Below are 13527 nucleotides of genomic sequence, written 5' to 3'. Positions count from 1 at the left end.
GTTTCCCAACCAGCCGCGGCATTTTTAAGGCAAAGCCCCTCTCTGGGCACCCTGCTCAGCTCATACAGTATCTACTGTATTTTCAAGAGCTCGTATTTTTAAGAGTTTTTATGAGAATTAGCTCCGTAGAATTAACTACGACATGGGAACAAAATTCCCATCGATTCCTCACAAAGTCCAGCACAGAAGCTACAACCGGGGAAAGACGCAGAAACACAGCCATCGCATGTTTTGTAAACCCTTTAAAGAAAGCCGGCACGACTCCACCACACACGGAGATTTGTCCTTATATCCTCATCCAAATTTTATTTGGACAAGCACTCCCTCACCTCCCTACCGGTGCTCCCTCGAGGCGACCATGGACACACAGAGACGTCGGTACTCCTTGTGCTGCCCATGTCTTCGGGCCGCCTGTTTATTTCTAAGCGTTCCAATTTATATGGAGAAAGAATACGCTGTTGCACCCGTGCGATCGTTTTCACTTCAGACAAAAACATATTTGCTCCATAATGTACGCGTGGATCTATCCAAAATTATTAATTATCGAAGCGGAATATAATGAGTCTCTGGCAGAGGAGGCTTATTCTAAACGTCTACTGTTTCACATATTATTATAGCATATGAAATTCTGATTAGCCATAGTATTATACACATAGATTTTAAGCTAAATTTCTCAGATCACCTAGTTTCACGGTTGGATTTTGACTTAATACTTGATTTAAGAGCAAAAGCCCAGATGTGTGCAAAACCAGTTAAGCACTGTCGGCTTTATTAATCCATTGCCCCAGAGCTCACACTCGGATCCACGCTCTCCATCACCCCAGACTGCGGGGAGAAAACCCTTAATAAAAGAAAATAAAACCCGCGATTAACTGGAATACAGAAGTCAGTGGGAGAGGCAGCAGGGGGTAAGGGGGTGTGTGTGTACGGGTGGAAGGGCTCCCAGCGGGATCGCTCCGGCGCTGCCGTGGGAGAGATGCAGCCCTGCAGGTGTCAGAGCTGGGAGTCCCTCTGGGGAGCGGGTCCCTCGCTCAGTCCCCGCCTCTCGCCTCCACTCCCAAAAAATAGACAGGGAACAAAGCGGGTACTGCACATCCCGCCCGAACCTTCGCCTTCCCCTGAAATTCCCACCGGCTGCGGGGAAAGAGGAGGATACACGAAATCCAAGACGGAGCCCGGGCTGAGGTATCTCTTGTACCAACCTATTGTTCAGGGGGAAATTCAAGCCCAGCTGTTTTTCCAGCTTCTGTCTGGCAGCAGTGTTATACGGGGGAGGCAGGGGGCTGAAAGGATGTACACAACAGCAGACAGAGAGATCCCATTTAATACGTCTAGTAGTTAGGTTGCCGTTCGGGCTGCGCTCTTCGAGGTACACCGATTCTTTCTCAGTTATTTAAGAGGATTTCACTCCATGCTTTACGGGAAGGGATTTAAATAAATCATTGCACAGCAAACTTGTTCCTCCAACTGGTTTCTTTTGGTATCAGGTATATAAGCAAGTGGCTTTGCCGTACTTAACTAAATTATGTAAAACCCACTCAAAGTTTCCTAAAGCTCTCTTCAAAACTACATGTGCCTTGTGTTGCTGCAGAGCAGCTCGCCCAAGGGCTTTGAGGCGGTTTTGTCAACCCCTCTGCACATTTCTGCCTCTGCTCTCTTCAGCCGGGGGGGGACGAAACCACCCCAGAACCCGACCTGTTTAAATCACAAAGCTTTCCGAATAGCTACAGTATTGTGCAGACATATCAAATTACAATCAAAGCTATACACAATCAAAATCAGATTAGACAATATCCAATCAACATAATCAGACGCGGCGCCTGCCAGCTTTTACACCCTACCACTACGAACAATTTTCCAAAGCACGCCGCGTTTATTCTATATATGTTTTAAATAGATGGCTAGAAAGATAAGGAAGGGAGATGAGACAGATACTGACACTCGGCAGGGTGGGAAAAGGGGGGTGACTTATTGTCACACACTGCCTGTTGACACGGTGGCATCTCTGCCCCCACAAAGGGTGGTCCCACGCCACGTGCACAAACGCCGTCGCCCCAAACCAGGAACACCCAACACCCCTGTCTACCACCACGCAGGCTAGCCTGCAGATTATATTTGCTATTCTTATGTTAATTGGAATTAAATTAAACAGCCAATTATACATTATAAGGATACATTACAAATTAGATTAGCGAGCTGGTCTGAACCCATTCATCCCACCAGGACTCCAAACGCGAGTGCGGAGAAGCTCGCTCTGCTAAAAGGCCGCCCATTACAGCACACAAAAAAACTCCGCGGAAGATCTAGGATTTTCCACCGTCAAACAGATGACAGTTGTGGTGATTACGCATTATTCCTCTTCCAATTAAAACCCTGAAATCAGCTGAAACACCAAGCTTCTTGCAACCCCTCTCTCGGCTTGTGCTGCAGGGCAGACGGGTGATGCTTGGAGAGGCGAACCCATCTTCTGCCGTGAGACGGAGCAAGGGGGTGGGCCAGGCACGTGTAGAGAGGGGACAGTGCCCCTTCTCTGACTCCCTCCTTGCCCTCAGACCGCCCCCCCCATCTCTGTGCCCCAGGACTGAACTGCCCTGAGCACAGCACTGGGGCTATGCCCCATGCTTGCACGGCGATGCTGCAGGACGGCATCGCAGCAGGTACGACCAACCTCCAACAGCAGCAAAATCATATTTAAAGAGAGTTTTTCCTACCTAACCGGGGACCGGAGCCCAGGGAAGCGTTCCCAGCAAGCACAGCAAAGAGGGGCTGTTCCGGATCCATCCGCCCACCCCTGCGCAGTGGCCATGTGGCTCCACACCCCCAGCTGACCTGAGACTAAGGGAGGTCCATGCCTTAACGCAGTGCAGCTCTTGAGGGACCAGCTGTGATTCCGCCAAAGCCATAACCACAAGCCTGTTTTAAAGGACACGAAGAATTCGCCGTGCAGGTGGCTTGGGAGGGAGCTACAAGTGTTGAGCACATCTACAAATTAAGGCTTTAGCTTTCTCCTGCCTTCCCCCTCTTGGGAGAGGAGGGAAGTGCTGTTCTTCTTTACAAAACACTCTACAGCCGGCCAGGACCATCTCTGCAGCGTGCATTGGTATTAATCAGAGATGCCATGCCTTGACCAAGGACCTGGGAGATTGTTCTCCTCAGCAGCATGGCAAATGTCCAGTGACCCCAATTCTCCACCGAGTCATGTTCTGTGTGATTATCTGCGAGGATCCAGGAGTTGCAGCCAAGCATTGATTCAGAGAAATATTATTCACAGTGAGAAGGACAGAGATTTGCAGTATTATTGCAGGTAAATATTTGTCCTGTCAAACAACATCCAACAGTAAATATGAGCCTAAGAAAGAACATTTATTCTTGGTACGGTACTGGGAAATACATAGGCTGGTGTGATCCATCCCACCCTAATCATCCAGACGACACAAACCACCATGGACTCTGTACCATCCCTCATCTACTAACTAGGTTTTTCCTCCAGCTAACGCAAGAGTTTACTGCTGTAGGAAGATGACCCTCTAGGCTCTTCAGAGACTAGACAGGTCTAAGCAGACCCAAACCAGCCTGGCAAGTCTGCGAAGTGAGGCAAACGTTGCTATTTGTGAAGCTAAGAGGTATGACCGAGGGCTACACCTTGAGCTGCTGGCATGAATGAAGAGAAAGGACAGGGAGGTTACAGGTTGCCCACGCTGTCCCACGAGCAGCAATGGCAATCGCCACCCTCCCACCCGAGCCCAGCTGGACACGGGGACGGCAGCAGGACCTGGGGCCCGAGGGCTGTGTCCCCAAGGAGAGCGCTCCTCACCTACAGTACCATGAGCTCTACCAGCGCAGACTGAGGACGGGGCCGCAGAAAAACAACTGGGGTATCTTGACTGCACCAAAGCTGGATGATCGGGTCAGAAGCCAGATAAGCCCATTGCTTTGTCATACAGAAACTGTCCCTATTTCTCTTAGACACATATGTAAGGATTCACCACGTGCCAGCGTTCACACAAGCTGCAGGGCACACCAGGTTGAGAGAAGAACTCGGGCCATATAAAGAGGAGAAGAGTCCAAACACACTGAATAAATGAAACGCAAAGTTTAATGAAGGCAAGCTACCCTGTATCTCCTCAAAGGCCTCCAAACTGCTCTCCCACCACACACATCACTCAGAACAGGCACAATCATATTTGCAAGAAAGGGATTTTGATCTATTTCTCCAGCACGTGAACCACAAAGGTTTTCTGCTCCGCGCAAAGCACAGAATCCACAGGGACAGAAAAGTTAGTTCAGGTGGCAGGAGAAGGCGGAAGTCACTTAGATGTTGCAAACTCCAGAGAAACGCTCTGGGGACAGCGAAGGAAACGTCCCGATGCTTGTTGTGGGGTGACCTGGGGGATTGTGGGCAGGGACACGGACCCCCTCGGCACCACTGCTCTGCAAGGGGAGGGGATGCTGGAGGACTGCGCTCGCACCTGGGATTCCCAAACCCCCGTGCCAGGAAGTGAAGTAGCGCTGATTTTCCGTGTCAGCAGCTCTGGGTCTTAGGAATGGAAATTGATTCGCCTCATCTTCGCACACGGAGATCCAGCGTGTGAATAGCAGGGCCAATGAATTACTTGGGTAGAGTTGGATAAATACTGTAAAGAAGTATTTATTAACAGTCAGTCACATACAATCTACAAATTGTCTTTGAAGTGTTCCCGGCCCCTTTTACATCAATTTTCACATGCTCAGGTTTTTGATTATAGGAATGTGGTTGAAAAGGGAAAACTGAGTTCTTGCATGAACACAAATGTGCATTGGAAGCGTCTGCACAATCTTCAGTACAGGCAGCCACACCGGGGAGGTTGGGAGCACCGCAGAGCAGCAGGCAACCTGCCGGAAAGCTGGGGTCTGCCTGCCTCTGTGCTCCTCTACCCTGCCTGCAGTAGAATCACAGAATCATAGAATCGCCTAGGTTGGAAGGGACCTTTCAGATCATCGAGTCCAACCATCAACCTAACACTGACAAAATCCACCACCAAACCATGTCCCTCCGCCCTCTACACGCCTTTTAAATACCTCCAGGGATGGTGACTCCACCACTTCCCTGGGCAGCCTGTTCCAATGCTTGAGAACCCCTTCCGTGAAGAAATTTTTCCTAAAATCCAGTCTAAACCTCCCCTGGCGCGACTTGAGGCTGCTTCCCCTTGTCCTATCGCACGTTACTTGGGAGAAGAGACTGACCCCCCCTGGCTACCCCCTCCTTTCAGGGAGCTGTAGAGAGCGAGAAGGTCTCCCCTCAGCCTCCTCTTCTCCAGGCTGAACACCCCCAGCTCCCTCAGCCGCTCCTCATGAGACTTGTCCTCCAGACCCCTCACCAGCTCCGTTGCCCTTCTCTGGACACGCTCCAGCATCTCAATGGCTTTCTTGTAGTGAGGGGCCCAAAACTGGACACAGTATTTGAGGTGGGGCCTCACCAGTGCCAAGTACAGGGGGACCATCACTGCCCTGCTCCTGCTGGCCACGCTATTCCTGATACAAAGCAGGATGCTGTTGGCCTTCTTGGCCACCTGGGCAGCAGTGGGTTTCTAAAGGCCAAACAAGTGCTGGTTCACACACAGAGCAATCACACACCTCCACTTTCCCCGTTTCTCACCATTTCCTCCTGTTGTGCAGGCTCTGTGTGCCATGACAACCCACAGGAGAACACCAGCCTCCAGCTCAACCCCAGCACTACGGCACGGCTTCACCTTTGCATGGAGCTGGGCATTTACCTTCTAACTTTACATGAGTTGACCTTGTCCCATCTGCTATGGACACAAATCCCATGCAGTAACACAGCCATGAGTCTTCCAAAAGCTGGGCCTGCCAGATGGTTTCAACCAAATTTGACAGCGCAAAAAAGTCCTCTCTTCTACAAGTTTCATAAAACCACAGGGAAGGGAGATACCAGGGTCCTAAACATTCATGCCTGCCTAATAATCTTTGATCTCCTTGCTACAGTGGTGAAGGGATGGCTGCGATGTGGTGCACGATGGGGGACTGTGAAGGGAACCATCCAGGAATATTCAGAGGGAACAGAAAATTTCAGTTCACTCAGAAAGAGAAAGTTTTGGGAGGCATGCACACAATTCTGCTGCTCAGCAGAGAAGTTTTTCTTGCTTTACCTGCCACCGAAGCCAGAAACAACATTCTTGGGACTCTCTGGCTTCAACCTGTCCATTGGTACCTCATTTACGTGGGTTGGAAACGAAGAACGAGCTACCAGTTATTATTAAATCATCGGTACGATGGACAATGCTCGAGATTCAACCTGGGGAAGGATTCGCTTGTGGCTGAGGCTGAACAGAGGCAGCAGCAGTGATGGTCCCTGCCCCGTGCCCTCAGCTACAGCCTGTACCTTCTCAGGATTCACCATGTGAAGCACGTGTCTGCGTTCCTGCCGCATTCCCTTCCATGTAAATAAGAGCTTACAGTCAGTTTTCATATTGTCCGAGCTGCGCTTGACCTGCATCACCACTTCGCCAAAAAAAAAAAGCTAAAAATAATGGAGTTCTATGAACAATTTATAGCAAAAGAAATCATCCCTGTTGTAGGCTTTTAAAAAGGCTCCCAACTCCCTCTCTCCCTCCACTTTTTTTTTTTTTTAATCAGTATCTTATCCAAAACTGGAATCCTGTCAAGAATAGTGGATAGCAGAGAACTATAACTTCTTATTATGTGTATAGTGATTTTATGAATTCAGTGGGGAATGAAATGCAATTTTGTCAGACTTGTCTGTGTTCATAATGACCAAGTCAAATTAATCATCGTGGATAATACTCCTGTGTCAGCCATTCAAGAGATTTTTTAATAGAATTTTTCTGATTCATGTCTTGCAGTACATCAGATCTGTAGTAATGCAGGCACTTCTGAAAATCAGTGCAATTATGGCTTCTTGTTGGCCTGTCATTTTCCTGGAATAAAAATGTCTCTGCAAAAGTCATATACTGTACATAAACCAAAATGGAAAACAAAAATATAGTTACAATTAGGCTTGATTTTTTCTAAAGATTTAATATCTTTTTGAGGCCATTATTTACAGGCAATATAAAAAGTTACGGTGCATGATGCTGAAGATGGACTGGTTTATCACAACACATACCAATTTTGTCCCGGTTGTCATTCTTCCCTTGATTGCCCTATGAGTTAGTGGTTTTTGCAGGCATGGAAATGACTATCCCATAGAACAAACAGGGGATAGGTAATGGGCTCGCAGTCAAATTATTGTGTTTATTAAAAATGTATCCAGGAAAGCCCACACAGATCCCAAAGGGCTCCTGCTCAGGAAAATCTCTGGTTCAAGAAAAGGTTACAGTTACCATAAAGGCAGATATACATGCATGGAAGCAGCAGTGCAGCATGCAATGGTATATAAAGGATTAGTAATGCTGTGTTTATCCTTCTGAGGGAAGAGCGAGACACAGACCTCTAATTCCCCAGGGACGCAGACGAAAATGAGTTTTGGAAGTAGTTACCCCCAGGAATAAAGAGAAAGAAAAATGTAATCCACCTCTGATACCTCAAGCCTTTCCTCCTTCCATTGCAAGGCAGCAATTGCTATGTAAGAGAGTGCAGGGACGGACTGTCCGAGCCACAGCACGTCCCAAAAGAGAGCTCCACTTGAACCTGCTGGGACAACCTTCCCTCCAGATCCACCTTCTCATGCCACCAAGTACATCCTGGGAAGAAAACCTCTCAAAACCCCTTGCAGGGAGGAATGGAAACCCACGACCACATATTGTCCTCCCAAGAACTCGAGACGAGCAGTTCGTCTAGTCAAACATGACCGAAAAATTAGCCAATACGAGCCAGCATTTTGGGGGAGATATACAAATCCCTAGTGAACAATTATGGAAGCTTCTCAGAGAACAGAACAATCCAGCTCTCTCTTTCACCTGCTTCATCTGCTTGTATGGCCCTTCCACCTCCTTACATCTCTATTGTGCTCTTGACATCAACACCTTGTGGTAGGGAGTTCCCCAGGCTCCTGACAAAACGTGCATAAAACTACCACTTTGCAGATTTGCTGTTGTTACTTCTCTGAAATGCCATTTTCACGAGACAGAGCATGTCCAGGCGTCACCTCCTCTGCCCCATGCCAGGGTATTAATGTCATGGCACACGTGGAGGTGCTACATCTGGACACCTCCATCTCCAGCTCGGGAGGCCGAACTCTGTACAGCAACACCACATCCCTGTAAAAAAGACCTTCAACTTTCAAATAAGCAGATGGGATATTAAGGCTCCAAGTCTGCTGACAACGTTTTCCGAAGCATTCAATATTGGCTTAACGCAAGTGTCGGCAATAACCAGAGCTCGTGAAAACTCTTTGTTGTATCTTCATAAGCAGGGCCTGGACTGTAAGGCATGTTGGAGGTGTAGCTGCTCCTGGACTCCTGGATCACCCATACTAATATCTAGCTTCACCTGTGTTTGAGTTACCTACCCACACTGGCGAGAGAACTGTTCCGTTTCTCTACGTGTTTTTGTGGCTATTCTTCCCTATTTTTTCCAAAGCAAACGTGGCTGTGCTCCAGGGAAAGCCAGGAGATGTGCACGCTACACTCCACGTCAGCCAAGTGTATCCTCTGTCATCTGTCTCACAACCAGCCTCCTTCAAATTCTCTAAAATGATTTTTGCCCGTTTTTAAAATATATTGAAGGGACTGTACATCCAGGGAGAGAGGAGCCGATGGGGATCTAAAATTAGACCGACTGGGCCAGACTAATATAACCCCTTTTCTTTTCTTTCCTAGTATCACGCCTGGAAGCGGATACAAGGAATATGATAATATTCTACTCAAGAATATCATGCATTTCTGGGAATTATTTGAGGAGTACAGATTTTACATAATTGCCTTTTTTGTCTCATGGCATACTGAACTTGCATAATAAGATCAGCGCACTTCACAGGAATTCATTGTTGGGCCGTTCGGGTTTGGTATTTTGCGTTGAGCCAAGGGTACGTTACACAATGATGTATAATGCACTGTAAGCAGGTCAAGAGATAAGGCGGCCTGAAAACAGTAATGGAGGGCACGCAAGGAAGAATTACTAAAAAGCACTCTAAGAAATTAATTCAACCTGGCTTCAGTCGAGCAAGAAGAACCCGGAGCAGGAAGGAAACTATATTCCGTACCACATTTGTCCCCTTTTGGTTTTTGTCTTAGAGACTATTTCCCTTATGCTCCAAACTGAAGGTGTGGGGTTAAGGGATTAAAAAGAGCCTCTGTGCCACGCTTTGCACGGATGCTTTGTAGCAAGTTTTTCCGAGTTTTATCTCAAAGGAGATGTCCTAGGCCACTGCACGTGGCCAGCAGAGCCACACTCTGTGCCACGGGTGTTGTGGCAAACACCACGTTACCTAGAGGTCTGCCCCAAGATTCTCCAGCAAAGCCATAATGGCAACACAACTGGCCTTTTTTCTCACGGATGTGCTCTGATTATTGGGTTTTTTTTTTTCCTCCCATCAGTAAAGACAAATTTTCAAATGAAGCCCTGTGTGGTCCTCCCACCCCAGGACACCCTGCAGCCACCAGCGCTGGTGTTTGCAAGGGGTTGAGACATGCACAGACGACTGGGAGCACACTGCCAACACAACGGCGGGAGCAAACACCGCAAACCCCTCACTAGAGCCCTAAGTGGTCCTAAACTGCCCCTGGTTCACTCTCATCACCATCCACGTGTGCTGCCTCCCCTTATCTAACGGCAGCACGTTACCCCAGGCTGTCCTTGTAGCACACAAACCAACCTTCACGGCACTCGGAGAACCTTCACAGTGCTGCTCATGGTCCCGGTCCCAGCCTACAAAGAGCAAAGCTGCTGTTCAACGGTGACATTTCTTGGTACTCTTGCCTACAAAGCCAGGGTAGCAGCCAGATGAAATCACAAGCTGGGTCAGCCCTAGCAGATTTGCTAAATTTCTAGTTATTTAACATTGCGAGCCAGGCCAGCGTGGCCAGCGGCGGCAGGGATCAGCCCAAAGTGTCACTCACCACAAACGCGCTCAGGTTTGAGCCCACACGCTTCCAAAGTCAGACCTGGGACCCCAAAGCAAATTGACAAGAAGACCACATATACCACATATATTTTTTTAAAAAAAAGCAAGCAATAAAATCCAACAGAAGCAGTGGCATCCCCCCTCCCCATCGCCCAGATTTGACATGTCTGATTAGCACGAGGAAGGCAGAGATGTGGGGAGAGCTTGCATAATGTGGTGCAATCTAGCACCTCCCCCAGGGTGCCCAGCTGCTGGAGAAGCAATTTCACAGCTCATCATCCATTATGAGATTAAAATAATTTTTTTTTCCTCCCGTGAAGTATTAATAAATTGTGCAGGCAGACCAGAGTTAGTGCCATTTACGCAAATGGTAGTGAATCACCCACCTAGTTATTTCTTAATGGATTGAGTATCTGTGTTCCTCCTTATCCTGTAATTTAAAAAACTAAATACACAAACCTGTTTACTTGTCTCATCAGGCCCTGAGACAGCTTTTACTAAGCCTGGGGATACCGGGACAATGGCAGAGCTGCTGCCTCCCCTGGACCTGCCCCAGCACTTTACAAGAGGAACAATACCAAAACATCCACGTCGAGCAATATGAAAGGGGAAATGCGCTACAAAAAAGCCCAAGACACATTGAAATCCCTCCCAGAATTCACTTACGTTCCCTTCTGGGGGTAAAACTCACTGAGGCATCGCTGATATAATGCGGCTTCCTTGGTGTATATAGTGAAGATGTAAAGCCGTAGTCAGAGCACCACTAATGGCTCTTTGAACATCTCTGCTTTATTACGGTATCAGACGAAGCAGGCATGTTTAATGTTTAAACTTCCAACGACAAATGCCTTCAGCAAATATGTTTTATGTATTTATTCAGTGGTTCTTAAGCTCCTGTCGCCTTAGCAGCTAAGGTGCTGCTTACCTTTTTTTTTTCTTATTTTATTAAAATTAAGAGCATATCAATGTTTTGTAAAATGCCACCTTCTTCCCTCCCCTCTCTCCTCTTTATCCCCAAAAGGAGCTTGAAATCCTTTAACCCGTCCATCCACTGCAAAACATTTCAGACTGCCAGGAAGTTGCCGAAATGGGAAAAGGAAATTAACTGCAATCACCAGCACAATAAATCAGCCTCCCACGTTATCCCAAAGACCCTCAGCCCCAGAATCTGGCTCTTGCACGCGGGAGAAATGCCAAAGCCAGAGAGCGCCGAGTCAGCTCTGCCAAAGTAAACCCTGAGATGAGACAGCAAGAGCATCCACCCGATCTCAGTGGCGGTGATTGAGCTTGGGTGGGTGCTGCCTCCAAAGCCAGGGCAGGCAACGTCTCTCTACAGCTAAGCGCGACCTGGCTTTGCTTGGTCAAAAGGAGATATTAAAGATTAACTATGGGATCAAGATGCCTCGCTCCTTGCAGATCCTAAATATGCAAAACTCATCAACGTGCCAGTCCATGAGATGTGGAGATAATCACCTGGGATCTCTCTCTACCTCCTTTGCATTTACCGAGCTTCCAAGTGCCACAATTACAAGCCTTCCTCCCCTCCACAACCATGAGTGCAAGAATTTTATTCATTTACTCACTTATCCAAAGCAGAAGCTGTCACGTCACAAGAGCGCAAAGGTGCCGGGCTGTTAGGGAAAGCACGAAGCACCAAGAGACTCATGACAAAATTGTGAGAACTGTAACATGGTGCATGGCCAAGCATCCAAATCCCCAGCGTAGGTGTGAAAATCTCAGACTTAAGCCTCCAATATGTGAATTTTGGGAAACAAACAGATTTTATCTTTAACACTTTTAACAATTATTTTTTTCTTTAATAAAAACAGGCTTATGTATGGCATCTAAAAAAAGCCAGGAACACACACATTGCTGTGAGGGACTCCTCTACGTCCTAAAACACAGCTACTCATCAAATACCTTCTAAGGCATTAAGCAACCTGGGCAAAGAGAATAGCTGGAATAGTCCTTTCAGGAGGCAAAAAGGAAAACCATCAAATTAATAATCAAAATAGCAATGTTTCCCTAAAGTTATGACAACTCTCCATCTAGAAGGACAGCCGGGACACCAAGCCACTGGTCACAGCCAAGAGCCTGTAGCACTGGTCACCTCCAACGCTGGCGGTGAGACGGGACTGTTGCAGGCGCTGGCAGCTCTAGAGGCAACAGACAGCATTTGCTGACACGGGGAAGGGCTTTGCAGAGGAGATGAAGGTGCAAGAGGGCTCACATCAACACCACCACCACCTTCATCGCATGACCACGAGGGACCCAACCCAATACACGCGGCGTGAGAGGCAGGAGGTACTCCATTAGCAGCTGCACCCAAAGAAAACCAGCCCCAGCTACCCAGAGGCCAAAACAACTGAAACGCTTCATTCGTTAAGCAGCTGGAGAGCTTTTTCTATTATTTTTACTAGTTTACAACGTGCCAGGTAGAACCTGAATTGTTCCAAGGGAAAGGGGCAGAGGTGGGAGAGCCAAAATGAGAGAGAGATGGAGATGGAGAGGCGGAGGAGGCTCTGAGCACAACAGGGCTGCAGGTAACAAAGCCAAAACATCAACCCCATGGTAAAAACACACATTTGCCCAGTGCACTCAAGGGCTGCAGCTGCCATCTTTCAAATCCAAGCATACACAAAGCCTAGATATTTTCACAAACCTGTGACGACTCAGAGCCGAGTGCTTCTGTTGCCAATACTGGTACCAAACCGGGGACCCCAGAGTCCTCCTTGGTGTTACCAAAAAGCATCATCCCAGTCTAGCCCCTAATATGATCAAAACGGGACAGAGCCTTTCAAGGAAGGTTACTAGAGAAGCTTGGCTGCAAGATAAACTGCATCGGCTTTCACCATCTCTCCTCCCATCCCTAACCTTGATATCAAAGAACAGGAATCTCTTTCCAGACTGGAACAGAGTGAGGCAGAAGTCGGCAATCAAGGATCGCACGGCCAGAAGGAAAAACACACAAGTAGAAGAGAGCTGGTGTCTCTAACACGGGCGTCGCAGCAATCCTTGATGCAGAAGTCTCGAAACTAGGGCAAGTAGAAGAATTACACGGCATGTTCAAATTGCAGTGTTTCAAAAAATTAAACACCATGGCACGAGCTGCGCAAAGAGCTTCAGAGTTTTCTGCATTTTACAGAGTGGCTTTCCCGTTTTGATCCCCAGCATCTCTGTGGGAGCATGATAAATTCATTCCTGAAGTCGCGTTCGAGTGCCCAGTAATTTCCATCCTTTCCCTGCAGCTCCTCTCTCGACATTTCACGACCGATATTCTCGGGGCAAAACTTAAAGGCCTGAGCTGACAGAGTTTGGCTAACTAGTCCTTTGTGCATGGAAACCCGCACGCGACTGCACGCGGAGCTCTGCGCTTGTGCAAGGCCTCGGAGGAAACATTTGCACAAGCATCGATGTTAGCTGCAGCTGCAGGAAGGCATGGCAAATATTCATGCAGAAACACAGAGCTTTCAACGTTCTAACACTTGGGTGAGCAAACATCCTGC

General features: G+C 47.9%; 1 protein-coding gene across 4 annotated transcripts in view; it reads right to left on the bottom strand.

Annotated features, from left to right (window-relative positions):
* The window catches only part of TOX2 (TOX high mobility group box family member 2), a 154928-nt gene that overhangs the window by 65174 nt on the left and 76227 nt on the right, over positions 1-13527 (bottom strand). The window lies entirely within an intron of this gene.

The sequence above is a fragment of the Rissa tridactyla genome, chromosome 12 (assembly GCF_028500815.1).
Source record: "Rissa tridactyla isolate bRisTri1 chromosome 12, bRisTri1.patW.cur.20221130, whole genome shotgun sequence".
Classification (NCBI taxonomy): domain Eukaryota; kingdom Metazoa; phylum Chordata; class Aves; order Charadriiformes; family Laridae; genus Rissa; species Rissa tridactyla.
This window is presented reverse-complemented; position numbering and strand designations above follow the sequence as displayed.